Source organism: Sminthopsis crassicaudata, chromosome 6, assembly GCF_048593235.1.
Source record: "Sminthopsis crassicaudata isolate SCR6 chromosome 6, ASM4859323v1, whole genome shotgun sequence".
Taxonomy (NCBI): domain Eukaryota; kingdom Metazoa; phylum Chordata; class Mammalia; order Dasyuromorphia; family Dasyuridae; genus Sminthopsis; species Sminthopsis crassicaudata.
The window spans coordinates 225431621-225458629 of record NC_133622.1 but is presented as its reverse complement, the minus strand read 5'-3'; the positions used below and the strand labels follow the sequence as shown (position 1 = coordinate 225458629).

The 27009-nt window shown below is 39.4% G+C and overlaps 1 protein-coding gene across 5 annotated transcripts in view; it reads right to left on the bottom strand.

Moving 5' to 3' along the window:
- PRR5L (proline rich 5 like) overlaps positions 1–27009 on the bottom strand; it is a 134067-nt gene that overhangs the window by 66211 nt on the left and 40847 nt on the right. The gene's annotated exons all lie outside the window — the stretch shown is intronic.

Genomic DNA, 27009 nt, shown 5'->3' with positions numbered 1-27009 from the left:
AAGATAATCCTGACCTCAAAGAGCTCTCACCTCAGAACTTCATGTTGTGTCCGCCATTTCTGGGAGGAGAGAAATCTAAGATTTCGCTGATTTAGGAAACTCCCTCTGCAAATACAATTCCGCAGCTATTATGCAGAGAACTCAATCTGAGAGAGGTCTTTGGGGGACTGAGATAATAAATGACTCCTCCAAAGCCACACATAACAGCGATGAGTCAGAATCAGAACAATAACTCTATGCTTTCTCTATACCGTACTTTCACTGCCTGGTATACAAAAAGGACTTAATTAGTGCTTACTGAATCAATTGGTGAAATAATGTATTAAAAATGGCAATTGGTCTTTCCTTGAAGATATCCCATCAGAGAGCACATAATAACTCATGAGGGACCCCACTCCCTTCTGGGGTAGCTCTTATTCTCAAAAACCTCTTCTTGGTGGTCATTGGTTCAGTCATGTCTGACTGTGTCCAGAGCATACCAGCCCCATCTCCTGAAGTCTGTCCCAGCTCATGGTTGTTGCTTCCATCACACTCTCTCTCCATCTCATCTTCCACTGTCCCCTTCTTTGCTATAAATCTTCCCCAACATTAGCATATTTTCCAATAAGTTCCTTCTTCTCATTACGTGGCCAAGTTATTTAAGCTTCAGCCTTAATATTTTTCCTTCTAATGAGTAATAATCTGAATTCCATTTAAGTATGGACTGATTTTATCTCCTTGCTCTCAAAAGTCTTTTCTGGAACTTCAATTCAAAAGTGTCAATTCTTTTCCTAACAGCAAAGAGAAATCTTCCTCTATTTTTGGCCACCTTATTTCCCCTTTCCCGGCACTTGCAAAGATATAAAGACTTTTTCTCCTCTTGTGGGTTAGAGCAGAATGGTACAAAATTTACACCACAAAATATCCAAATCATTTCCCCCATGTGTTTTGAATTAACCTATGATCTTACAACCAAAGGCATTCTAGAGGGGACAATGAGTTCAAGTGTACCAAACTAATGATTCCTTCTGCTTGAAACCAAATCACTTCCTTTTTGTTGTTGTTCCATCATTTTTCATTCGTGTCCAACTCTTTGTGACCCCATTTGGGAGTTTTCTTAAAATACTCGAGTGGTTTGCCATTTCCTTTCCTAGCTCATTTTACAAATGAGGAAACTGAGGCAGACAATAAAGTGATTTGTCTAGGATCACACAGCTAGTAAATGTCTGTCTAAGGTCAGATATGAACTCAGGTCCTCCTGATTCCAGGCTTGGTACTCTATCCACTTTATCACCTAGCTGCTACCCTGACACATCCTTATAAGATATTAAAAGTATAGAAGTGTCTGCTCCACTCACATATTTGTCTCTGAGCTTTTTGCTCCTTCTCCAAGGATATTAATTTTTATTTTTAAAAAATATGCAATTTGGGAATACAGTGCTGCATGAACAAAAATAATGAGAAAATGTAATTTAAATATATTTTTATAAAAGTCATTACTCCTTTCCCCCATACAGCTAACAAGTCCTAACTTGACAAACACTTAACAAATCAAAGGGATAAACCATTCCAATAGAGGGAAAATGTGATGCATTCTTGACCTTTGGAAGTGACTTTGGTAAATAGGATCAGAGATTTTTTTTGTTTGAAGGAACCTTAGAAATTATTTGATCCAATTACTTATTTTACAAACTAGGAAGTTGAGGATCCAAAAAGTCATACAAATGGGAAAAAATCAAAGATCCAATGTGAAATCCAATGCATTCCCCACCTCAATGCATTAATTAACAAGTATTAATTAATTAACAATTAGTAAACATTATTAAGCATATGCTAGATACCAAGACTACAATGACAAACAGGAAACATTGTTCCCCTGAGAAGCCTATATATGGCCAGGGTGGGTGGAAGTGGGTTGGCAGGGGGAGGAGTACAGAGAAAGGAGCAACATGTTTGCATATAATCAAATACCAATTATATTCCTAGTAATTGCAGAGTAATTTATAGAAAGTCAGCCTCTAGAAGATTGGTTTTTGTTTCTTTATCACCTAGCGTTATTATTCAGACTCATTTTTTTAAAAGCTGGTTGGTATTCATTTAATTCCCTAGAGAAAGCCATTGCAGCAAGTGCCCTTAATGAATGAAAATTTAGTGTTTGTTGAATTGAATCAAATGCTGTTCTTCTCAGGTACAACATTGTACTAAGTATTGTCAGTTCTTTTCTTGAAGCTCCCCTGGGCCAGTGTCTCTTGACTGTGAATCCCTCTGATAATAAAATGACTTTTTAAAGAAAGTTCTTCCTCTCCCAGTTTCCCACCCTTCCAATCAAGAGCTGATGCAACATTGGAACTCAGAATAAGGTCAGACACATCAATGGAAAATGGCCCAAGAGCTTTGTGTTACAAACATGGACCACACTGCCACATAAACAACTGAAATGCCTCAGAACACAATGCATTGAAACCCACATGGGATGGGGACAAGTTAAGCCCCAATATTTAAGTAAAAAGCTGACTTCCTTAGAATGTTGCCTTGGGAGATGAGGAAATCCCTCTCCCTCAAGCCAAGTTTATGTGACAAATATGGGTATGTTGCAGAGGGAATTCATATTCAAGTGTGGGTAGGACTGGAGGGCCCTGGAGGACACGTCTGATTCTGAGATTCTGGGATTATGCTCCAGGAAGGTCCTGGAGATCTGGGAAAGAAACTTTAATGTTTCCCTTTACTTTCTGAAGTCTAGAAATTCAACAAAATGATAAATCAAGCCCTGATTTTCAGCACTGCTGACTTTGAATTTAAAACTCAGAATAAGTGTAAGAGCGATCTAGCACATCCCTGCCTAATTCTAACTAGGACTCACGTTGGAAGAACCCACACTGAAATAAATGCTCTTTATAACTTCTCCAAGTGGTCATCAAGCTTCTTCTATAAAACTTTTGTGAAGAGAATCCACAACCTCCCAAGAAATGCATTTCACTTTTCGATAACTCGAATAATTAACAAGCTTCCACTTCCCACATGTGCCCTTCACACAGGTTCTCCCCATACCCAGAATACTCTCCCTTCTCCCCATTTTAGAATCCTTCAGTCTCTTGAAGACTCAAGGCAAATGGCCCCAGTTCTGGGGGACCTTTCTTGATGGGAGCATCAGAGCAAATTATGTTGTTTTACTTTTACTATATATATACATGCATGTATATACACATACCTATATATACATGCACAGAAATATATTAATTTATCCCTTAACTACTTTTGCTTCAGTAGAAAGTAAAATTAAACTCATTGAGAAAAGGATTACTCCATTCTAGTTTTTGTACTCCTATTAGGACACAGCAGGCATTTAATAAAGGCTTAGCTAAAGTGAATGAATGAATTTTTAAGTCAATTTATTAAGTACCTTCTACTCTATAGTCCTAGCAATTCCAGATTGTGATATCCAGCTGTTGCTCCTAGTTTTACATTTTATGTTGTCAAGCAATACACATCTAATTTGTTTTCCCAGAAACTACCCTTTAAAAATAAAAATAATAGTAATAATAAGTAATATAATAATAAGTATTATTACTTAGCATTTACATAGGCTTCAAGATTTATAAATAAATAGCTCTACAGATATTATCTCATTTAATCCTTACAATAATCCATTGATTTAGGTGCTATAAGATGGCAAAGTAGATAGAGAGCCAGGTTTGGAATCAAGAAAGCTCATATTCCTGAATTCAAATCCAGAATCAAACACTTATTAGCTGTGTGACTCTGCCTCAATTTCCTCACCCATAAAATAAGCTGGAGAAGAAAATGGCAAATTACGTCAGTATCTTTGCCAAGACCATCCCAAAAGGGATCATGAAGATTTATCTAAGAATGAAAAACAGCTGAACAATAAAATTCTAAGTCTCTGGGCTTAAGTGATTCAGGTCCAAAGTGTCACAGACAGGATAATATACATTTATTTATATTTATTATATATTAATTTACATATACATTTTTATTTAAATACACATTTATTTACATATATAAATTGTATATATGTGTGTGTATTTATTTAAATAAAATGTGTATGTAAATAAATGTGTATATATATTATATAAAATATAATAGATGTATGTATACACACACACACATATACACTGGTCCCATACCCCAAAGAGATCGAAGGCATATACAAAAAATATTTATAGGTAGCTCTTTTTGAGAGGCCAAAGGGCCAGGAATTAAAAGGGTCCAACTGTCCAATAATTAGGGAATGAATGAAGAAATTATGGCATTTGAATTTAATGGAATGCTATTATACTCCAAGAAATGAAAAAAGGGACTTTTTCAGTGCCCTACAAACATTTATATGAACTGATGCAGAAAGAAGTGAGCAATACTAAGAGATCAATAAATATATTATAAGGAAAAATAAGTTTCAAAGATTTAAGAACTCTGATTTATAAATATATATTTATTATAGCTAAATAAAACTATAAGGCTGGGTGTCTATCCACTATAGCACCTTGTGTTAATAGTGTATTTATCAAGCACCATTTTAGGCTAAGAGCCAGCAAAGTATAAGCTCTCTCAGGTCTAACCAATCTACAAAGACTTTAACTTTTTTTTATTATTATGAATGAATGAATATATTATTTATGTATTTACCCACTGTTTCCCCGTAGTGTAGATTGGAATGGAAGCTCCTTGAGGGCAGGGTTGTTTTGCTCTGGTATGTATATCCCCTGATACTTAATACAGTGTCTGGAATTGCTAGGACTGTGGAGTGGAAGGTATTTAATAAATGCCTGTTGATTAACTAACTGAGTATCCATTGTCCAGAAACTATCACTTTGTATGGCTGGCCACACGGTAATGAACTTTTTGGTCACACCATATACACATTAAGGTCTAGAGAGGAGTCAGTAGAAGGAATGCTCTCGGCTGATGAAATAAAATATCTCTGAAAATATAGTGATAATGATCATAATAATGATAGCAACTGACATTTATATAGTGTTTTAAGGTTTATGAAGCAATTTATGTCCATTATCTCACTTAAAACATGATCATCTGTAAGGTCAGCATTAATGTTGCATTTTATAATGAAAAAAGGGAGGCTCAAAAAAATTGAGCGTGCAATGGTGAATGGTGAAACTTTGCATGTAGTTTGAAAAATAAAAAGCTATTTTTTTTAAAAGAAAAGAAAAAGATTAGAGAAGAAAAAAGAAAAAGAAAAACTGAGTGTCTGGTCTAAAGTCATTTGTGTAAGTAAGTTAGAGGCAGAAATCAGGCCTGAGTGTCTCTGGACAATTAAATCCATTTATTGCAATAAGTGCCTTTGTATGTAATGAACTGAGTTTTATATTAGCAGAAGGCATTCAGTATGATGTCATAATGAGTCTTCTTTACTTGAGACTGAATAATCTATAAGAACATTTTCCTTTAGTGTAAATTAATCTAAAACACTAGCACTATGGACAGAATCAGCTACTTTCCAAATAGCCCCAAATGAAGGATACACAATACTTTGGACTTTGACAAGTTTAAGCTAAAAAGACCCCGGCTGTTCTGAAAAAGAATTGGAATGGACTGCAAGCTCCAAATGAATTGGCAGTATGATGTGACTATCAAAAAATACTAATACAATTCTATATTGCATTAGAAAAGAGTACAAATTCAGGAATTAAGGAGGTGATCTTTATCTCATTGTGGACTTCAACTAGAGCAATGGGTTCAACTGTGGGTACCAAGGTTTAAGGGGGACATAGATAGGTCTGAAGAAGGGCTCTGAGTCAATTTTGTACTGGCAAACTGGCCAAGATGATTGAAGAGAAAAATAACAATTGTTAGAGAGCATGTGGGATAAAAACCATTCTGAGATATTAGTGGAAGCTTGTCCACTATGGAAAGCAATTTGGAACTGTGACTCCAAAGTCACCCAACTGAGCACACCCATGACCTAGACCCATATTCTAAATATTTATAAGGAGCTCTTTTTTGAGAGACCAAAAGACCAAAAATTAAAAGTGTCAACTTTCTAATAATTGGGGAATGACTGAAGAATGATAGACAAATAGTTTCCCAGAGGGTCTCTTATTTTGTACATGAAAAGTTCTTTTTTTCTTGTTTTTGTTAAACTCAAAAATAAAAATTAAATTAAAAACAAAAGCAAAAAAAAAGTGGTGGCTATTTATCAAGGCAAGGCTGATCAAACTATGATCAATATGAATAAAATGAAACATGATGGCAACATAGAAATCTGCAAAAATAAGGACATCCGAGAAACTTGGGAAGAATTGTATAAAGTAAAGAAGAGCAAAAAAAAGTAGGAATTTAAGAATATTATAGCTACTGACTACAATAAAATAAATAAAAAGAGCACAAATGAGAGACAGAGAGAAGACCAGTATTTGAGTTGGAAAGATTTGCTTTCAATCCCTCTGGATGTACACTAGCTGTCTGGCTTGCACTCCCCAAACAATCCTGACATTTTAAGTTACAATTTGCCAGTCCCTCTGGAAGAGAAAACTTTCCCCACACTCATAAAAATCACAGGTACAGGCCAAAAAAATCACACCAAAAGAATAATAACTCAGATTAATATTATGACCAGACTTGATTTGAAAGATTTGATGAGAAAAAAGCCCTTCCAGGCAAATATATATAGATGGACATCACACCAAAAGAATAAGAATTCAGATAAATGTTGTTTTTCATATTAAAAACTTGATTTGAAGGGACTGATGAGAAAAAAGACTTTTTCTGAATAGAGAGGTAATAGACTATCACCACAAAAGGTTGCATATGTTGTCAGACATGACTCATTTGTTTATTTTCTTAACTTTTCCCTCAGGGTTGCAAAAGAGGCTAAATCAGAAGAAGGGGTATTATTGGGAAATCAGAGTGATGTTTAAAAACATCAAAGCATTAATAAAATATGAAAAAAGTAAAAGTGTGATAACAAGTGTCAAATTGGCAATTTTCTCAGAATGGCCAAGAGATGGAAGAAGAGAATCCCAAGGATTTGATGTAGCTATAGAAGGCAAATTCAAGCTCTAGACAGGCTAGTTATATAAGAGGACTCCCTAAATGATGAAATAGGACAGTTCTGGAAAATAAAACATATAGATGTAACCCACTAGGGAAGGAGAAAGGGTGAAAAGCCACCAGTCAGCATCCAAGTGCTATTTCAAATACTGAAAAAAAATTATTTTCTCCTGTTTAGGTGAAAAGTTAGCCAGAGCAGTTCTAATGGTCTTGTGATGGAGAGAGCCATCTGTCTCCAGATGGGGACTGAATGTGGATCACAACACAATATTTTCACTTTTTTGTTGTTTTCGTTCTCATTTTTCCCTTTTTTGATCTGATTTTTCTTATGCAGCATGATAATTGTGAAAATATGTACAGAAGAATTGCCCATGTTTAAGATATATTGATTACTTGCCATTTGAGGGATGGAATAGAGGGAAGGAAGGGAGAAAAAAATTAGAACACAAGGTTTTTGCAAGGGTGAATGTTGAAAATTATCTATGCATGTGTTGAAAATACAAAGTTTTAATTTAAAAAAAGTTAACTAGAATCACTCTTGTGGAGAAAACTGGCTAATTGATATATCATTAGAAATGGACCACACCACCAAGAAAAAGACATGGCAGCATGATCCACAACAGTCTTAGATCTGAGTCCCTTACCCATCGAGTCTCATTTTCATCTGTGAAGTGATGATAGAGTTCGTTATTTAGAGGTGAAGAAAATGCCTTAGAAATGTTAATGTTGATATATTGGATTCCTTGCCATCTAGGGGAGGGAATGGGGGGAAGGAGGGGAAAATGTGGAGCACAAGGTTTTGCAAGGGTCAATGTTGAAAAGTTATCCATGCATAGGTTTTGAAAATAAAAAGCTTTAATAATAAAAAAAATTAATGTTGCTATATCTTCATCCTCCTCCTTATTATTGAAGTAGTAACTAAAGGTTAATGAACCTCTCTCAGCCTTTGTAAATTGGAGAAAAGATGTAGTAACATTTGCCTTCTCTTTATAGACCAAAGATCAACTAGTGGGTTCTCCCTGCCTGCTATCCCTAATTTTGTATCTGTATCCCAAGTGCTTAGCCCTGGACATGGCCTATAGGAAGTACTTAATGCTTTTCATTCATTCATTCATTCATTCATTCATTCATTCATTCATTCATTCACAGATGACTAAATGTAAGTACTACATAAAAATAAATAAATAAGCCTTATTTGTACCCTGGGCTGTCCTACCAACAGCATTAGTAACAGCTTTAGAAAGCAATGTCAAAGTGCCTTGAGACTGGGAATCAGAAAGCCTGGGCTTAATTTTAATCAGCTCTGACATGTGCCAAGCTATGAGACTTTAGCCAACTTATTTTGCTTTTCTGAGACTCCATTTTCTGCAATACAGTCTTTTTCCTGTAAGGGATTAGCCCAAAAATGGAAAAAGCCCTTCACATCCAGAGGGAGAACTATAGAGACTGAATACAGATTGAAGCATACTATTTTTGTTGTTGTTGTTTGCTTTTTCTTTCTTGTGTTTTTCCTCTTTTGTTCTGATTTTTTTCACAACATGACAAATATGGAAATATGTTAAAAATAACTGTACATCTGTAAACTATATCAGATTGCTAGCTGTCTTAGGGAAGAGGGAGGGAAGGAGAAAATATAATCTAAAAAAACAAAGTCAAAAAAAATCTAAACAAAAATTAATGCTGAAGATCATGTTTACATATAATTGGAAAATTAAAACTATCGAGAAAATAAATAAATAAAATGAGATTATCCCATTTCTAATCAGTTACCAAAGACTGACTATTCCACATTCTTAATATATGTTTAAAACACTCCCTTCTCTTCTCTGACATTGCCATTCCTCTGGTGCAGACCCCCAATGTCTCAAAACTGGACGTTTTTTCCATTAGTCCTTGGAATTCAAGATAAACCAGAAATTTAAACTGAATCCTCATGCTTTTTAGTAGCAAGAATAATACCACAAAATTCCCAGTACCTCAACTCAAATTTCTCCCCATTCTAATCCATTTTTCATTCAGCCACCAAAGTGATTTTCCTAAAACACAGGTCTGACCACATCAACCCTTACTCAATAAACTCCATGGCTCCCTATTGCTTTCAGGAGCAAATAGAAAAGAAATTGAGGTCTAAATTATAAAGGATTAAATTTATAAAGGACTCCTCACAAATGACCCAGTGACATTGATCTCCTTTTTCCTTTCACAAGATGTATCATGGGCCCATACTTAGGTGTGAGTAATACAAAAATGAATCCCATGAAGTGGTTGCATTATTTACATGCTTCCATTGGAACCAATGGCCATATTTTGCATAAATGTACTATATAATTATATATTAATAAATATAATTTAGAATAATGTAAACTGAAATATATGCAATTGTTTCATTGTATTCATTATTCACATTAATCAGGATCTATCAGTTGGCGAGTGGCCAGGTGGCCACAAGTTGGCACAGTGGATAGAGAGCTGGGCTAGTCAGGAAGACTCATTTTCTTGCGTTCAAATTTATCCTGATACTTATTAGCTGTGTGATCCTAGGCAAGTCACTTTTGTTTGGGTTTTTTTTTTTTTTGCCTCAATTTCTTCATCTGTAAAATGACTGAGGAAATAGCAACTCATCCAGTATCTTTGCCAAGAAAACCCCAAATGGGGTCCCAGTCAGATACAACTGAAATGATTGAATGCTTTACTTATACAGCAAGCTGTGAAACTTATACAATCAATTTCAAATTGATATGGTCCAAAACAAATGAGAGAGCACAATCCCAATGGATCAATCAACTTGCAGTGATTCTATGTAACAGTCATTGTGCTAGGTACAAAGAACTTCAATGTGAAGAAGGAAATAATTCCTACTCAAAAAAAGCTTAAATTTAACAAAGACATACAGACAGAGAGAGAGAGAGAGAGAGAGAGAGAGAGAGAGAGAGAGAGAGAGAGAGAGAGAGAGAGAGAGAGAGAGTAGTAAGTAAATAGAAGGTAGCTTGATATTAATTGCCAAAAGAGTAAAAAATTCAGTAGACAAACAAATTAATAATGGCTGATGATGTATATCAACCTTTGGGGCCAGTCTATTCCAACTCATCAGGAGCTGGGAAGGACATTTTTTTTTCATTAGTCCTTGGAATTCAAGATAAATCAGAAATTTAAACTGAATTCTCATGCCTTTTAGTAGCAAGACTGTGACCCAAAGAGATCCACAGGCTCCCCTAGCAGCAAGAATGTGACCCAAAGAGATCCACAGACTCCCCCAACAGCAAGAATGTGACCCAAAGAGATCCACAGACTCCCCCAACAGCAAGAATGTGACACAAAGAGATCCACAGACTCCCCTAGCAGCAAGAATGTGGCCCAAAGAGATCCACAGGCTCCCCTAATAGCAAGAATGTGACACAAAGAGATCCACAGACTCCCCTAGAAGCAAGAATGTGGCCCAAAGAGATCCACAGACTCCCCTAGAAGCAAGAATGTGACCCAAAGAGATCCACAGGCTCCCCTAGCAGCAAGAATGTGACCCAAAGAGATCCACAGACTCCCCCAACAGCAAGAATGTGACACAAAGAGATCCACAGACTCCCCTAGCAGCAAGAATGTGACCCAAAGAGATCCACAGGCTCCCCTAATAGCAAGAATGTGACCCAAAGAGATCCACAGGCTCCCCTAATAGCAAGAATGTGGCCCAAAGAGATCCACAGGCTCCCTTAATAGCAAGAATGTGACCCAAAGAGATCCACAGGCTCCCCTAGCAGCAAGAATGTGACCCAAAGAGATCCACAGGCTCCCCTAATAGCAAGAATGTGACACAAAGAGATCCACAGGCTCCCCTAATAGCAAGAATGTGACCCAAAGAGATCCACAGGCTCCCCTAATAGCAAGAATGTGACCCAAAGAGATCCACAGGCTCCCCTAATAGCAAGAATGTGACCCAAAGAGATCCACAGGCTCCCCTAATAGCAAGAATGTGGCCCAAAGAGATCCACAGACTCCCCTAGCAGCAAGAATGTGACCCAAAGAGATCCACAGGCTCCCCTAACAGCAAGAATGGGACCCAAAGAGATCCACAGGCTCCCCCAACAGCAAGAATGTGACCCAAAGAGATCCACAGACTCCCCCAACAGCAAGAATGTGACCCAAAGAGATCCACAGGCTCCCCTAATAGCAAGAATGTGACCCAAAGAGATCCACAGGCTCCCCTAATAGCAAGAATGTGGCCCAAAGAGATCCACAGGCTCCCCTAATAGCAAGAATGTGACCCAAAGAGATCCACAGGCTCCCCTAGCAGCAAGAATGTGACCCAAAGAGATCCACAGGCTCCCCTAATAGCAAGAATGTGACCCAAAGAGATCCACAGGCTCCCCTAATAGCAAGAATGTGGCCCAAAGAGATCCACAGACTCCCCTAGCAGCAAGAATGTGACCCAAAGAGATCCACAGGCTCCCCTAACAGCAAGAATGGGACCCAAAGAGATCCACAGACTCCCCTAGCAGCAAGAATGTGACCCAAAGAGATCCACAGGCTCCCCTAACAGCAAGAATGGGACCCAAAGAGATCCACAGGCTCCCCCAACAGCAAGAATGTGACCCAAAGAGATCCACAGACTCCCCCAACAGCAAGAATGTGACCCAAAGAGATCCACAGGCTCCCCTAATAGCAAGAATGTGACCCAAAGAGATCCACAGGCTCCCCTAATAGCAAGAATGTGGCCCAAAGAGATCCACAGGCTCCCCTAATAGCAAGAATGTGACCCAAAGAGATCCACAGGCTCCCCTAGCAGCAAGAATGTGACCCAAAGAGATCCACAGGCTCCTCTAATAGCAAGAATGTGACCCAAAGAGATCCACAGGCTCCCCTAATAGCAAGAATGTGGCCCAAAGAGATCCACAGACTCCCCTAGCAGCAAGAATGTGACCCAAAGAGATCCACAGGCTCCCCTAGCAGCAAGAATGTGACCCAAAGAGATCCACAGGCTCCCCTAATAGCAAGAATGTGACCCAAAGAGATCCACAGGCTCCCCTAATAGCAAGAATGTGGCCCAAAGAGATCCACAGACTCCCCTAGCAGCAAGAATGGGACCCAAAGAGATCCACAGGCTCCCCCAACAGCAAGAATGTGACCCAAAGAGATCCACAGACTCCCCTAGCAGCAAGAATGTGACCCAAAGAGATCCACAGGCTCCCCTAACAGCAAGAATGGGACCCAAAGAGATCCACAGGCTCCCCCAACAGCAAGAATGTGACCCAAAGAGATCCACAGACTCCCCCAACAGCAAGAATGTGACCCAAAGAGATCCACAGGCTCCCCTAATAGCAAGAATGTGACCCAAAGAGATCCACAGGCTCCCCTAATAGCAAGAATGTGGCCCAAAGAGATCCACAGGCTCCCCTAATAGCAAGAATGTGACCCAAAGAGATCCACAGGCTCCCCTAGCAGCAAGAATGTGACCCAAAGAGATCCACAGGCTCCCCTAATAGCAAGAATGTGACCCAAAGAGATCCACAGGCTCCCCTAATAGCAAGAATGTGGCCCAAAGAGATCCACAGACTCCCCTAGCAGCAAGAATGTGACCCAAAGAGATCCACAGGCTCCCCTAACAGCAAGAATGGGACCCAAAGAGATCCACAGGCTCCCCCAACAGCAAGAATGTGACCCAAAGAGATCCACAGACTCCCCCAACAGCAAGAATATGACCCAAAGAGATCCACAGGCTCCCCTAATAGCAAGAATGTGACCCAAAGAGATCCACAGGCTCCCCTAATAGCAAGAATGTGGCCCAAAGAGATCCACAGGCTCCCCTAGCAGCAAGAATGTGACCCAAAGAGATCCACAGGCTCCCCTAGCAGCAAGAATGTGGCCCAAAGAGATCCACAGGCTCCCCTAATAGCAAGAATGTGGCCCAAAGAGATCCACAGGCTCCCCTAATAGCAAGAATGTGGCCCAAAGAGATCCACAGGCTCCCCTAATAGCAAGAATGTGGCCCAAAGAGATCCACAGGCTCCCCTAATAGCAAGAATGTGACCCAAAGAGATCCACAGGCTCCCCTAGCAGCAAGAATGTGACCCAAAGAGATCCACAGACTCCCCTAATAGCAATATTGTGGCCCAAAGAGATCCACAGGCTCCCCTAATAGCAAGAATGTGACCCAAAGAGATCCACAGGCTCCCCTAATAGCAAGAATGTGACCCAAAGAGATCCACAGGCTCCCCTAATAGCAAGAATGTGACACAAAGAGATCCACAGACTCCCCTAGCAGCAAGAATGTGACCCAAAGAGATCCACAGGCTCCCCTAATAGCAAGAATGTGACCCAAAGAGATCCACAGGCTCCCCTAATAGCAAGAATGTGACCCAAAGAGATCCACAGGCTCCCCTAATAGCAAGAATGTGGCCCAAAGAGATCCACAGGCTCCCCTAATAGCAAGAATGTGACCCAAAGAGATCCACAGGCTCCCCTAGCAGCAAGAATGTGACCCACAGAGATCCACAGGCTCCCCTAATAGCAAGAATGTGGCCCAAAGAGATCCACAGGCTCCCCTAATAGCAAGAATGTGACCCAAAGAGATCCACAGGCTCCCCTAGCAGCAAGAATGTGACCCAAAGAGATCCACAGGCTCCCCTAATAGCAAGAATGTGACCCAAAGAGATCCACAGGCTCCCCTAATAGCAAGAATGTGGCCCAAAGAGATCCACAGACTCCCCTAGCAGCAAGAATGTGACCCAAAGAGATCCACAGGCTCCCCTAACAGCAAGAATGGGACCCAAAGAGATCCACAGGCTCCCCCAACAGCAAGAATGTGACCCAAAGAGATCCACAGACTCCCCCAACAGCAAGAATGTGACCCAAAGAGATCCACAGGCTCCCCTAATAGCAAGAATGTGACCCAAAGAGATCCACAGGCTCCCCTAATAGCAAGAATGTGACCCAAAGAGATCCACAGGCTCCCCTAATAGCAAGAATGTGACCCAAAGAGATCCACAGGCTCCCCTAATAGCAAGAATGTGGCCCAAAGAGATCCACAGGCTCCCCTAATAGCAAGAATGTGACCCAAAGAGATCCACAGGCTCCCCTAGCAGCACGAATGTGACCCAAAGAGATCCACAGGCTCCCCTAATAGCAAGAATGTGGCCCAAAGAGATCCACAGGCTCCCCTAGCAGCAAGAATGTGACCCAAAGAGATACACAGGCTCCCCTAATAGCAAGAATGTGACCCAAAGAGATCCACAGGCTCCCCTAATAGCAAGAATGTGGCCCAAAGAGATCCACAGACTCCCCTAGCAGCAAGAATGTGACCCAAAGAGATCCACAGGCTCCCCTAACAGCAAGAATGGGACCCAAAGAGATCCACAGGCTCCCCCAACAGCAAGAATGTGACCCAAAGAGATCCACAGACTCCCCCAACAGCAAGAATGTGACCCAAAGAGATCCACAGGCTCCCCTAATAGCAAGAATGTGACCCAAAGAGATCCACAGGCTCCCCTAATAGCAAGAATGTGGCCCAAAGAGATCCACAGGTTCCCCTAGCAGCAAGAATGTGACCCAAAGAGATCCACAGGCTCCCCTAATAGCAAGAATGTGACCCAAAGAGATCCACAGGCTCCCCTAATAGCAAGAATGTGACCCAAAGAGATCCACAGGCTCCCCTTTTACAATGGTGAAGTTTATACTACATCAGTATTGATATTTCTGTTTTGGCCACAAGATCATATATCCCAATATTTTTACTCTGGATACAGTTGCTAGAATCTCATGTAAAATAGTATCATTCTTCTTCTGAATAGATTTACTCAAAAAACTCTCTCTGCAAGTATTGAACCATGAAAACAGGGGAAATTGGTCAGTAACAATACTCCTCAATACCGGCGAACTCAGGCAATGCACAAAATGGACCCATTCTTCCAAAGATCTGAAGGCCTTTCTCTGATTCTCTTAATATCTCAGGGGTATCCACATAACTCTAAGGCTCTAGGAGAAACTCCAATTTGGACATAACCTTGGTAGTCATCAAGTTCCATGTCTGAACAAGGTTCCTTTCTACAATATATTCAGGAAGTGGCTATCCAACTTTTGCACCTATAATCAACTCCCACTCAAGCACAAATTGGGAAAGGAGATTTTTTCAGAAGTCTTCAGAAATATATATAACTATATAACTATATATAACCATGTCTACTATATATATATATATATATATATATGTATATATATATATACATATATATATATATATATATATATACTTAAACTTTAATCTGAATTTAATCTAAAAACCTCCCAGAAGGAGGGAATCTTATTCTGCCTGTTGGAGCACCCTAATTACTAGGAAATTCTTCTTTAGATCAAGTCCCAAGCTCTCTTGAGACTTCTGCTTTTAAAGCAAGTCTTCATTAATAATCCCTTTCGCCATGATATCTGAAGCTGGTGAGAAAGTCTTTTTCTCCTCTTGAAACTCCTGACCATCTTGGATGGCCTCCCACTTTATCAATGACCTTCCTAAAATGTAATGCCTGTTACTGAAGCTCCTGAGCCAAGATGGAGCCCAACAGAACTACCAGAACCAGGGAGGACAGCATAAGAGTTCTGCATACCAGTACCGAAGGTTCTCCTGAGGAGACCAGCATAAAACAGGGCTACCTGAAGGAGACAGGTAAAGCAGCAGGTTGTGGCAAGGTCTGAAGCAGTTCAGCTCAGTCTAATACCGAATTACCTTAAGAGCCCTTTGTGAGGTTTTGGAAAACGTTCAGAGGTTTTTTTTTTGCATTCCTACCATAAAGAAAACAAAAAGCCCAATCCCTTCAGGTATTTATCCTGCGAACACACAAAACGCTACCTGAGCTCCTCCCGTCTCAGAAAACCACAGAGCAAAGTCCAGACGAGTCTGTTCGGCTCCAGGCTTGGCCAGAACCTGAACCACAAACACATTCGGGGAAGCTCTGAGATCCAAGAAGAGCCTAGCTTAAAAAATGTTCTGTGAGCATCAGGGACCTGGGACCGCCATCGGAGTAATGGGGTGAAAAACACGGAATTCACTTCTTGTTTCTTCACCGTGGGAGTCTCTGTGGCAGGAACAGGAAGGCCATCAGCCCCTGGGTCAGATGTGAGTTCTGACAAAGTAATCGTGTCTGCTTTACCTCGAGTGCTGCATCTGAAAAATGGGCCGAAGGCACAAAGATCCAAGGATCTCCATATGTGATTCCAGGGAGGAACAGAAGGAAAGCTGCACACGTGGCTGTGGCAATTCTAGGAAACCGAGGGAGAGACTGACTGGTTCTGACAGTAATAGGAAGGATGGGGATCACTCCCATCCCGGGGAATGATGTCTGTGTATCAACCATTACAAAGCACTTTCCTAATTTTTCCCTCATTCCCATCAAGGTCCTTACACATTCCCCCTTCTTTTTTGACACAGTCAGGCGCAAGCATTCTCCTATTCAATGGAACTCCCCACTCACTGCTTGAACTCTATAAATTGGTAATTTGAGATGGCCCGCCAAGGACGTTATAAATATCCAAATGGCTATTGGCAGAAAAAAGTGTCCCCACCAGAGTTGTAAATGGACTTCTTGAACAACCTTTGCATTACTGAAAAGACCAATAATACTGGAACTTCCTACTGCTTGAATTGTTCTCAGTACTAGCCCCTCTCCAATTATCTAAAATCAGAAAAATAAAATCTACCATATCTGACAATGGATAACTGATACGGAAAATAGCCAACCTGAAGCACCTCTTCCAGTGATGCACTGATAACTGTTTAACAGTTAACTTTTACATTCTCTGCCTTCTTAATTAGCCTTTTCTCCATCACTTTCTCAATGCTAACCATGCAACAGAATAATAAACCAAAGCCTTAATTTGTAGCATTTGCCCATTTGGGGAGGTAGGGTGGTAAATGCCCACACTAGAAATGTAAATACCCTTAGGCCCTTCCCCTTTCAGGGTGCTAGTTCATTAGCCTGTCACACTAAAAATAATCAGAAACACAGATAAATTCATGAGAAGAAAGTAGTTCAGTATGAACTATGGGGTTACATGTCTGGATGCTGTTTAGAAGTAGCCAAATCTAGTTTTGGGTGGGTTATTTTTTTTAATGAGTTTGCTATATGTTGAACCTATATTGGATTGCTTGCTATCTTGGGGAAGCAGGGAAAGAGAAAAAAAATTGGAACACAATATTTTGCAAAGGTAAATGTTGGCAATCATTTTTGTATGTATTTGAAAAAAATAAAATACTATTAAAAATTTTTAAAAATAAACATGAAAAAAATAAATAAATGAGGTGCTAAGAGCCCAAAGATTCCTACAACTCAAACACAAATTTGATTAACACACACACACATAGCTCACTTCATAGTCAGATCTTGAAGGAAGAGCAGAAGTCATTTAGTCTTGCTTTCAAGAATAGAGTTGGGGTTTTTTAGGGGGTAGGAGGGAGTTTCAAATCAATAAACATTTAGTAAGCCAAGCTTGGACCTGGAGACACAAAGAAAGGCAAATGCGTGGGACTCTGCCCTCAAGAGCTTCCATTCCAATAGAGGAGTTACATGGAATCCACTAAGAGGCTACCAGATTTCCAAAATAAGAAAAAGTTAAATACTTGAAGACAACTATTGTATCCTCACCAGACTTCATCTATTCTTCTCCAAGTTAAAACATTCCTAGTTTATTCAAATGACCCTCCAGTGCAAGGATCCTAAGCACTCATATCTCCAATTCTCGAATTTATCAATTTTGTTCAATACCATTTTCTGAAACTAAAGAGTTAATTCCTAGTTTATTTAAATGACCCTCAGGTAGAAGGATCCCAAGGACCTCAGCACTCATCTCTTCAATTCTTCAATTGATCAACTTTATTCAATACCATTTTCTGAAACTAAAGAGTTAATTCCTAGTTTATTCAAATGACCCTCAGGTAGAAGGATCCCAAGGCCCTCAGCACTCATTTCTCCAATCCTTCAATTGATTGATTTTGTTCAATACCATTTTCTGAAAGTAAAGAGTTAACAAACTGGAGTCACAATTAGAGCTGAAAGGGGAAAACTTAGAGGTCATTTAATGCAATTTCTTCATTTTTCAAATCAGGAGACCGAGGCTCTAGAGATTAATTGACCCAAGTCATTCAGATAACAAGGGGCAAAGATGGCATTCAAAACTCAGCCGGGATCTGCATCAGGTTTTCCAATTCTAACTTCACTGAGATGGTCATGAACCAGTCTCTTCCTATCCATTTCTTTCTCATGTCATAAAAATGCAATTAGTTGAACAACTTCCGAGAAGAGTAGTATCTGTTCAGTCTGCATATACTACCAACAATCCCGGTCAGAGAGCTGGCACTGGACTTTGAAGGCCATCTTTCTAGAAGAGACAACAGCCCAGGTCTGACCACGTTATTCTCTGGCTCAAGAAGTTTTGATGACCTTCTCTTTCCTCCACATTTAAATATAAATTCTTCTGGCCTGGAATGCCCTTATTTCCCATTATTCCCTATTTTCTTTCAGCTAATCTTGCCTCTTGTTTCCCTTACTAGACATTTTCATCAGATTCTTTTCTAACTCCTGAACTCTCTACTTCCTTTCTAATCTCAAAAAAGAAAAACTTTTCTGAGCTGAAAGTCTGCACATGCACAAACACAAACACAAACCAAAGCAGGAGTCAAACATTTGACCACCGAAACTCTCCCAATGATGACAGACAGTGAACCAGTGGTATTTTTTTAAAAACACAGAACTTTATTGATTTAATTAATCACCAACATTTTCTGCACCATAACTCTCCACTCTAACTCCTAAAATAAAATTTGGAAACCCAACATCTCATAAATCATCAGGATAAAGGAGAAAAAAGATGAAGCGGAAAAAAGATTAAATAATTCATATTTTCAAAGGACCTCTTAAATTATAATTTTAAAAGTTGTACAGCATTGATAACTTTATTTATCGCAAACTATCAGGATAAAGGAGAAAAAAAGGAAGTGGGAAAAAGATTAAATGATTCATATTTTCAAAGAACTTGTTAGATTATAATTTTAAAAGATGTACAGAATTGATAACTTCATTTATCTGGCCTAGAGAAGTGAAATTAGGGGCAGCCATCTGCATCCAGAAAAAGATCTAAGGAGAACTGAATGTAAACCAACACCTGCTATGTTCACTTTTTTTTCCTGTTTTTTTATCTCTCCCATGATTTTCCCTTTTGCTCTGATTTTTTTTCTCCCAACATGATTCATAAAACAATGTGTATTAAAAATAAACTTAGTACAATTAGAAAAAAATGAAAAAAAAATTATATGAAATTAAGTGAAATTTAATTGAATGAAATTAAGGGCAGCTAGTTGATATAGTGAATAGAGTGAGTCAGAAAGCTCACTTTCCAGGGTTCAAATCCATCCTTGGATGTTGGTGCGATCTCAGGCAAATCACTTCCTCCTATTTGCCTCAGTTTCCTTTTCTATAAGATGAGCCAGAAGTAAACGGCAAACCACTGCAGTATTTTTGCCAAGAAGACTCACTTGGGGCCACTGATGATCAAGCTTCTACTCTCTTGACCTGCAGAATTACAGTTGAGAGCATCCTTGGCAATCATGTTCTCCAACTCACATCCAACACCTCCCCAATGAGTTTCATCTTCCAGTCTTTGCTCGTGAACTTAATATGAGGGGAAACCCATTCTTCTCCTGAATAGTACTGACTTTTTAGGCAGTTTTTTGAGTGACCAAACTGGACACATCCAATCCCCCTCCTCCTCTTAATGGTCCTTCAAATCCAGGAGCACAACTACAGCTTTCTCTAAGCTAGCTCTCCTTAATTCCTTCGGTCCATCCTCAGATGATTTGGGCTCATGGCCCTTCACAAAACCAGTGTTTCTCTCATTTTTTAGTACCTTGAGGGCCCCTCCTCTGTCACATTCTTCCAACAAATGTCAACAAGTATTTATTAAGTATTTCCATGTGCCACGCACTAAGTCACTGCCAGGAATGTTCAGAATTCACATGAATTGTACAAACATTTGTTGTCATCTATTCAGGAGATACCCAAAGCACCATGCTACGGGCCAAATAATGCCAGTCAATCCATGACTCCCCGTAATCACTTCCTTCCAAAGCTGGAATTAGGGGTCAGCAAGGTAGGGCAGCTGCCTGGGGCCCAACATAATGCAGGGAACAGCAAGTTTTAAAGGATAAATGCCTACATTTTTAATGCCAGAAATACCTACCTTCTGTAGAAAGTGGGTTGTGAAAAAAGCTCTAGATCTGAGCCAGAGGAAGTGGATCCTTCTACTATTTCTGTGCAAACCTAAGCAAGTTACTTTTCTCTGGACCTCAGTGACCTTATCTGACTGGACTAAATAAATAGCCTTTTAGATCCCTTCCAAAACCAATTTTCCAATTTCCCCTATATACATCCTGTGTGTATGTAATTGTTTGCATGCTTGAATATGATCTCATCGAAGGTAGAGATTGTTTTTGCTTTATTTTTCATCCCCTGCAGTTAGACAGGGCCTGGTACACAGTATGTACTTAATGGGGATATTCATTATCTATAGGAACTGTGAGAAGGAGACTGGTCAACTTAATAAGGGCAGTGGATGAACCTTTGTTCTGACTCTTCAATATCATCTTCCTCATGTACAGTTTGGATATCTCCACTAAAAGACTGGGGTCATATCTCCTTGATGGTACATGAAAGGTCTCTTCTCTTTGACTCACTGACAACGTAATAAGAATGAATAAATGCATGAATGAATGCATGAATTACTCCCCCATTTTTGATATTATTTGTCCTTCTTTTTCAGAGAACCATGACATCATAGAGGTGATACCATGATACACATGGGAGTTGGATTTCAGTGAGAGGGGCCTATACAAGGTCACTTGCCTCATTTTCTCTTTCAGAGCCATGAGGGTCCAGTGGCCAGATCAGGACAACCGGAGATGGCCCTGGATGTGGTGAGACACCCTGGACCTTTTTTAAAGAAAAGGTCCTTTTAAGAGGTATCAATTTGGGCAATCACCCATTCAGTGACTAAGGCTAGATAGGGAAGAAATGAGACAAAGAATGGTCTTTTTTAACTTAGTTTAAAAAAAGGAATCAATCTGGGAATGGAAGACCATCATTTAATAGATGTTCAGAGGATTAAAAAAAAAAAAAAAGCAGTTTTCTGAGGAAGAAATCCCAGCTATTAACAGCCACAGGAATAATGCTCTAAACTATGAATAATTAAAGCAATGAAAATTAAGGCAGCCCTGAGGTATCATTTAATATGCCCACCAGACTGACAAAAGGTGACAAAAATGGAAAATGAAAAATGCTGGAAGGGCAGGGGCTAGATGAAGCTGTGAACAGCAGTTCTAGAAGGCAGTTTGGAATCATGTCCCAAAAGCTATTCAATTATGGATGAAATAAAGATACCACAGCTAGGTCTAATGCCCTAAAGATTTTTTTAAGGGAGGTGGAGGAAGAACATAAATGTACAAAAATATTTATAGTAGCTCTTTTTGTGGTGGTAAACTATTAGAAACTGAGGGGATGGCTGGACAAATTATGGTATATGAATGTGATGGAATATTATTGTGCTATAAGAAGCAACAAAAGGCAATGATCAACTATGAAAGGCTTGGTTCTTTTCAGTAGTTCAGCAATCCCAATAGACTTTGGACAGAAAACACCGTCTGCATCCAGAAAAAGAACTGAGGAGACTGAATGTGTAAATCAACACATGCTACGTTCACTTCTTTTTTCTGCTTTTTTCCCTTTTGCTCTGATTTTTCTCTCCCAATCTAATTCATAAAGCAATGGGTGCTAAAAAACTAACAAACAAATAAATAAATGGATTTTTAAAGTGATGAAAGAAATGGTTTCAGAGAAACCTGGAAAGACTTGTATGAAATAATTCCAAGTAAAGTGAAGAGAACCAAGAGAACAATTTATATAATAACAGCAATACTATAAAGACAAAGAACTCTGGAAGACTTTATAACTTTTTCAACAACAATTACCAACTACAATTCCAGAAGATGGATCATGCTCCACACTTCCTGACAGAGGGATGATGGACTCAGAGTATAGATTAAAATAGGGTTGTTAGTTTTGGTTTGTTTTGAACATGGATAATGTAAGGAATTTCACTTGATTGTATATAATTATAACTGGTTTTGTTTGCCCTGCATTCTCAGTGAGTGGAGGAGGGGATGTGGGAGAATGAAAATTTGGTAATGAAAATAAAATGAAAATTGAATTAAAAAAAGAAAGAGAGGAAAAAGCCAAAGGGATGGGGGTGGAAGGGAATGAAGAATGAGTCAGGGTATTTGGAAAAGACAGACAGATTAAGTCAAGGCTAGTGGGAATCAGAGCCACACCCTGAACTTGGGCCTCAGAACTGAGATCAGAGAGCAGGATGGGTCCCCAGGGCAGGATATGGTTGTCCCCCCCCTCCCAGTCCTTCATCTGGGAAGGCCAAAGACACCGGCCCTGAGCTGTCCCTCCGTGCTGAGGAGGGCAGTCAGCTCTGAGTGACCTCTCTCCACCTCGGGCCCACTTCTCACCCGAGTATCTCCCCTCCTCCTTTCAAAGGCCCATCCAGGGTGTGGTGCAGAGCCACCAGCCAAGTCTCACTCAAACATCAATCGTCCAGCCATAAAGAAAGAGCAACCCCAGTTCACAGGGCCTAAAGTGCATCTTCTCTGTGGACTGCACAAGTGCCCTAGGTTGTTCCTGTTGCTCATGCATTTCAGACCCCATTTGGGGTCTTCTTGGCAAAGATACTGGGGTGACTGGCCATTTCAAGGCAAACAGGGGTGAAGTGACTTAAGTCACATTACTAGTAAGAGTCTGGGGCCAAACCTGAGGAAAAAGGGTTTTCCTGATTCCAGGCCTGGGGCTCTATCCACTGCACCATCCAGTTACTTTGTAACCAACTAAATTCCTACATTCTACAGAAAATCTTCCCTAACCCTCTTAATTCCAGAACTTTCTCCTTTTTTGGATATCTATCTATCATCTATATAGTGTGTCTCTGTGTGTGTATGTACAGAGAGAGTGAGAGATAGAGAGACAGACAGAGACAGAGAGAGTAAAAGAGATGCAGAGACATACAGAAAGGGAAAGAAAGAGAGACAGAAAGAGAGAGAAAGAAACAGAGAGACAGAAGAGAGACAAGGAGAGACAGACAGACACACACACACACACACACACACACACTCACAGAGGAGAGACAAAGAGAGACTAAAAGAGTTTGTGGGCTGCCTCAAGACCCAGATACTCTTAACAAATAATCCACAAAATCCCCAAGATAGTGTCAATAGAGGTGTGTACAGTCTTCAAATCAGAACCTGATCTGGATACTCTTTACACAGTTCCCTGACCTAATTCCTCCTGGTCACCTCCCTTGTATTATACTTACACTGTTTCTATCACAAAATGCTATTAGGAGAGTAATTTTTAGGGAGCTTTAAAATGCCCAATAAGTGTGTACTGTCATAGTGCTTGCTATGGAAAGTCACAACCCTTAACCTTGCCTGCAGCCCCAGACAAATACATTTTAAAATTCTCTTAAACCCCATTTTTTAGGAACACAGGTTTAGAAATAAAGGGTACATACAACCAAGAAATGAAGAAAGTACTATTTAGGGATGTGAAGTGACTAGTCTAAGACCACACAGCTAGTGGCTGAGCCAGAATTCAAACCCAATCCTCTGACTCCAAATCCAGTGTCCTTCCCAATGCTTGAGCTCTCTCACATTTCTGGTAGAAGGTCTTTTAGTCTCTGAGACTCTGCTGAAAATGAGAGCAACCACTGAAAGTACTTTGGTTCTCTATGAAATCTTGGAGTCGACCTCCAAAGGCAATGTCAACCCAACCGAGACTGACTGAGTCAATCTGAACAAACATTTGATACCTTCCCACCTCCCCTTTTGGTGGATTCTTCCCTTCAGCTCCCAAAACCAGCCCCTCTCCTCCCGAGGTACCTCTGGTTGCCCAATATGGAATTCCAGCCACAGAGATGGTGTCTCCCATACACAGTACATTCTCTTGATCTTCACAACAATCTTTTGAAGACAGATACTACAGATGTCTTGATTTTACAGATGAGGAAACTGAGACTTAGTAAGGATAGGCAAGTCACCCGTGATCACATCGCTTAAGAAGCATCAGAGACAGAATTTGAACCCAGAGCTCTTTTGCATCCAAATTAAGTACCCTTTATCATGCTGAAGAACTTATGGGAAAGTAGATGTTCTTTTTAAAACCCTCAGTTATTGACTCTAATTCAGAAAATATATTTTCCCCAACCTCAATCTCAAAGAAATTTGGAAATACAGAAATTCATCTTCATATGGAAAGCTGAGGACAGAATGATAGATCTGAAGTTAAGGAAAGATATCCCCCCAAATTTCCTTTGCTATTATCTCTGCAAATAGATCCAAGGTCCCCTTCTGTTCTAAACTCATATTCCTATGAATCTTATTATCAAAATTATTTTTGCCCTATCCCAAGTTTCCTTCAGATTCCCATTACCCCAGTCTTTAGACTTTGGAAATAAATGAATTAATTCACACTGAGCTGTCAACAGCGTAAAAGACAGCTTAAGGTGCAGCCTCCAAGGAAGGCCATATTTACCTTTTAAAAGAAGGTTGCCCAGAGAGACTGGGAAAAGAATGAAAGTTCCAGTAGCAAGATGTCCCGGAGAGGGAGATTTTCACCTTTCCAATGGCCCCTCAAATCAAGCAAGATCAGTATTTATTAAGAACATACCTAACTCAGTGCTAGGCAACATACTGGTACAAATGAAGTCCCCATAGCCTGTGCTACTGTGCTACTCCCTCCTCCCCTTCAGGAGGAAAGCTAGACTGGAAGACTTGACAAAATCTTCTAGCTAGCAAAATTGATTATAGGGCTGAAGTTATTAATCTGGGATCCTTTTTTAATGGTATTAATTTAATTAATTTAATATTATTATCTTTCTTTGTAATCCCATGTATTTTATCCATTTAAAAATATTTTAAGAAGAGATCCATGGGCTTTATCCAAACTGTTAATTAAATCCATGATATACAAAAAAGTTAAGAAGCCCTGGTATACATTCTAGAGAGCAATCTGGAACTACACCCAAAAAAGGGCTATAAAACTGTACATACCCTTTGACCCAACACCACATAGAAAATTTTTTTAAAGGGGGGGTAGGGAAGACCTGTTTGCACAAAATTATTTATACTGGCTCTTTTTGTGATGGCAAAGAACTGAGAGCTAAGGCAAGGCTCATCAATTGGGGAAGAGTGGAACAAGTCATGTTACAGAATTGTAATGGAATACTATTATAAGAAATGACAAGCGTTATATGAATGTTATAGAATATTACTGTTCTGTAAGAAATGACCAGCAGGATAATTTCAGAAAGGCCTGGAACTGATGCTGAGTGAAATGAGCAGGAGATCATTATATACTTCAACAAAAAGACTATATGATGATCAGTTCTGAGGGATGTGGCCCTCTCCAACAATGAGATGAACCAAATCGGTTCTAATAGAGCAGTAATGAACTGAACCAGCTACATCCAGCAAAAGAACTCTGGAAGATGACTATGAACTACTGCATAGAACTCCCAATCCCTCTACCTGCATTTTTTTTTACTTCACAGGCTAATTGTACACTGTTTCAAAGTCCGATTCTTTTTGTGCAGCAAAATAACTGTATGGACATGTATACATATATTGTATTTAACATATACTTTAACACATTTAACATGTATTGGTCTACCTGTCATCTGGGGGAAGGGGTGGGGGAAGGAGGGGAAAAATTGGAATAAAAGGTTTTGCAACTATCAATGCTGAAAAATTATCCAGGCATATATATTGTAAATAAAAAGCTATAATAAAAAAAAGTTTTAAAAAGAAACAACTAAAGGAAAAAAAAGAAATGACAAGCAAGTCAGTTTCAGAAAAACCTGTAAAAACTTAAATGAACTGATACAGAGTGAACTGAGCAGAACCAAAACATTATACACAGTATCAATATTGTACAATGATCAACCACGATAGACTTAGCTCTTCTCAGCAATCCGATTCAAGACAATTTCAAAGGACCCATGATGAAAAGTACTATCTGCCTCCAGATAAAGTCTGAACGTAAATTAGAGCATATTATTTCACTTTATTTTCTTTTGGTCTGTGTTTTCTTTCACAATATGACTAATATGAAAATACGTTTTGCATGACTACACATGTATAAACTATATCAAATTGCTTACTATCTCAGGGAAGGGGGAAGGGAGAGAGGAAGGGAAAATATTTGTAAGTCTACATTTTTAAGAACGTCAAAAGTTATTATTACATGTAACTGGGAAAAAATATTTTTAAATAGAAGAAATTAAAGGAAAAAATATCCCTGGTAGAATAAGGCTAGAATGTTGGAAAGACCTGCCTCCAAGACATACTTTCTAACCATGTGACATGAACCACTCACTCAATGTCTCTAAATGTCAGTTTCTTTTTATGGAAAAAAAGCAGGTTAGTTTGCATTCAAGTCCCTTTTAGCTCTAACCCTTTGCTCCTTTGAGTTCAGAATTTCCTGACACCAAATCCTGCACTTTCTTTCCACTATCCCAAACTTTTTTCCAGCAGGTTCCCTCAGAGAAAAGGTCATTAGAAGATGCTCCAAAGTAGGTTCTTTTTCTTAGGGAGAAAAAAAAAGGCAATAAAAAGACCGAAAAACTTCTCAGGACAGTATGTAATTTTTCTAGACCATAAATACAAATGGAAACACATACAGATTTGAAAAATCGACATAGACAGTGATGAAAAACAAATATTCCAGAAATCCACAAACTTCTCAATCTGATTGGATTTTCCAATCACAGAACGCCAGTTCTTTGCTAAATCTTACACAAGCATTTGGAAAGAGGCAGAACCAATACCGAAGACCTTCTCACTTTGGCTAGTCAATATTATTTTCAAATGGCATTTGTCAGTCTGGTGTGAAGATAATTTAAGGAGAGCCACTTATGCTGGAATAG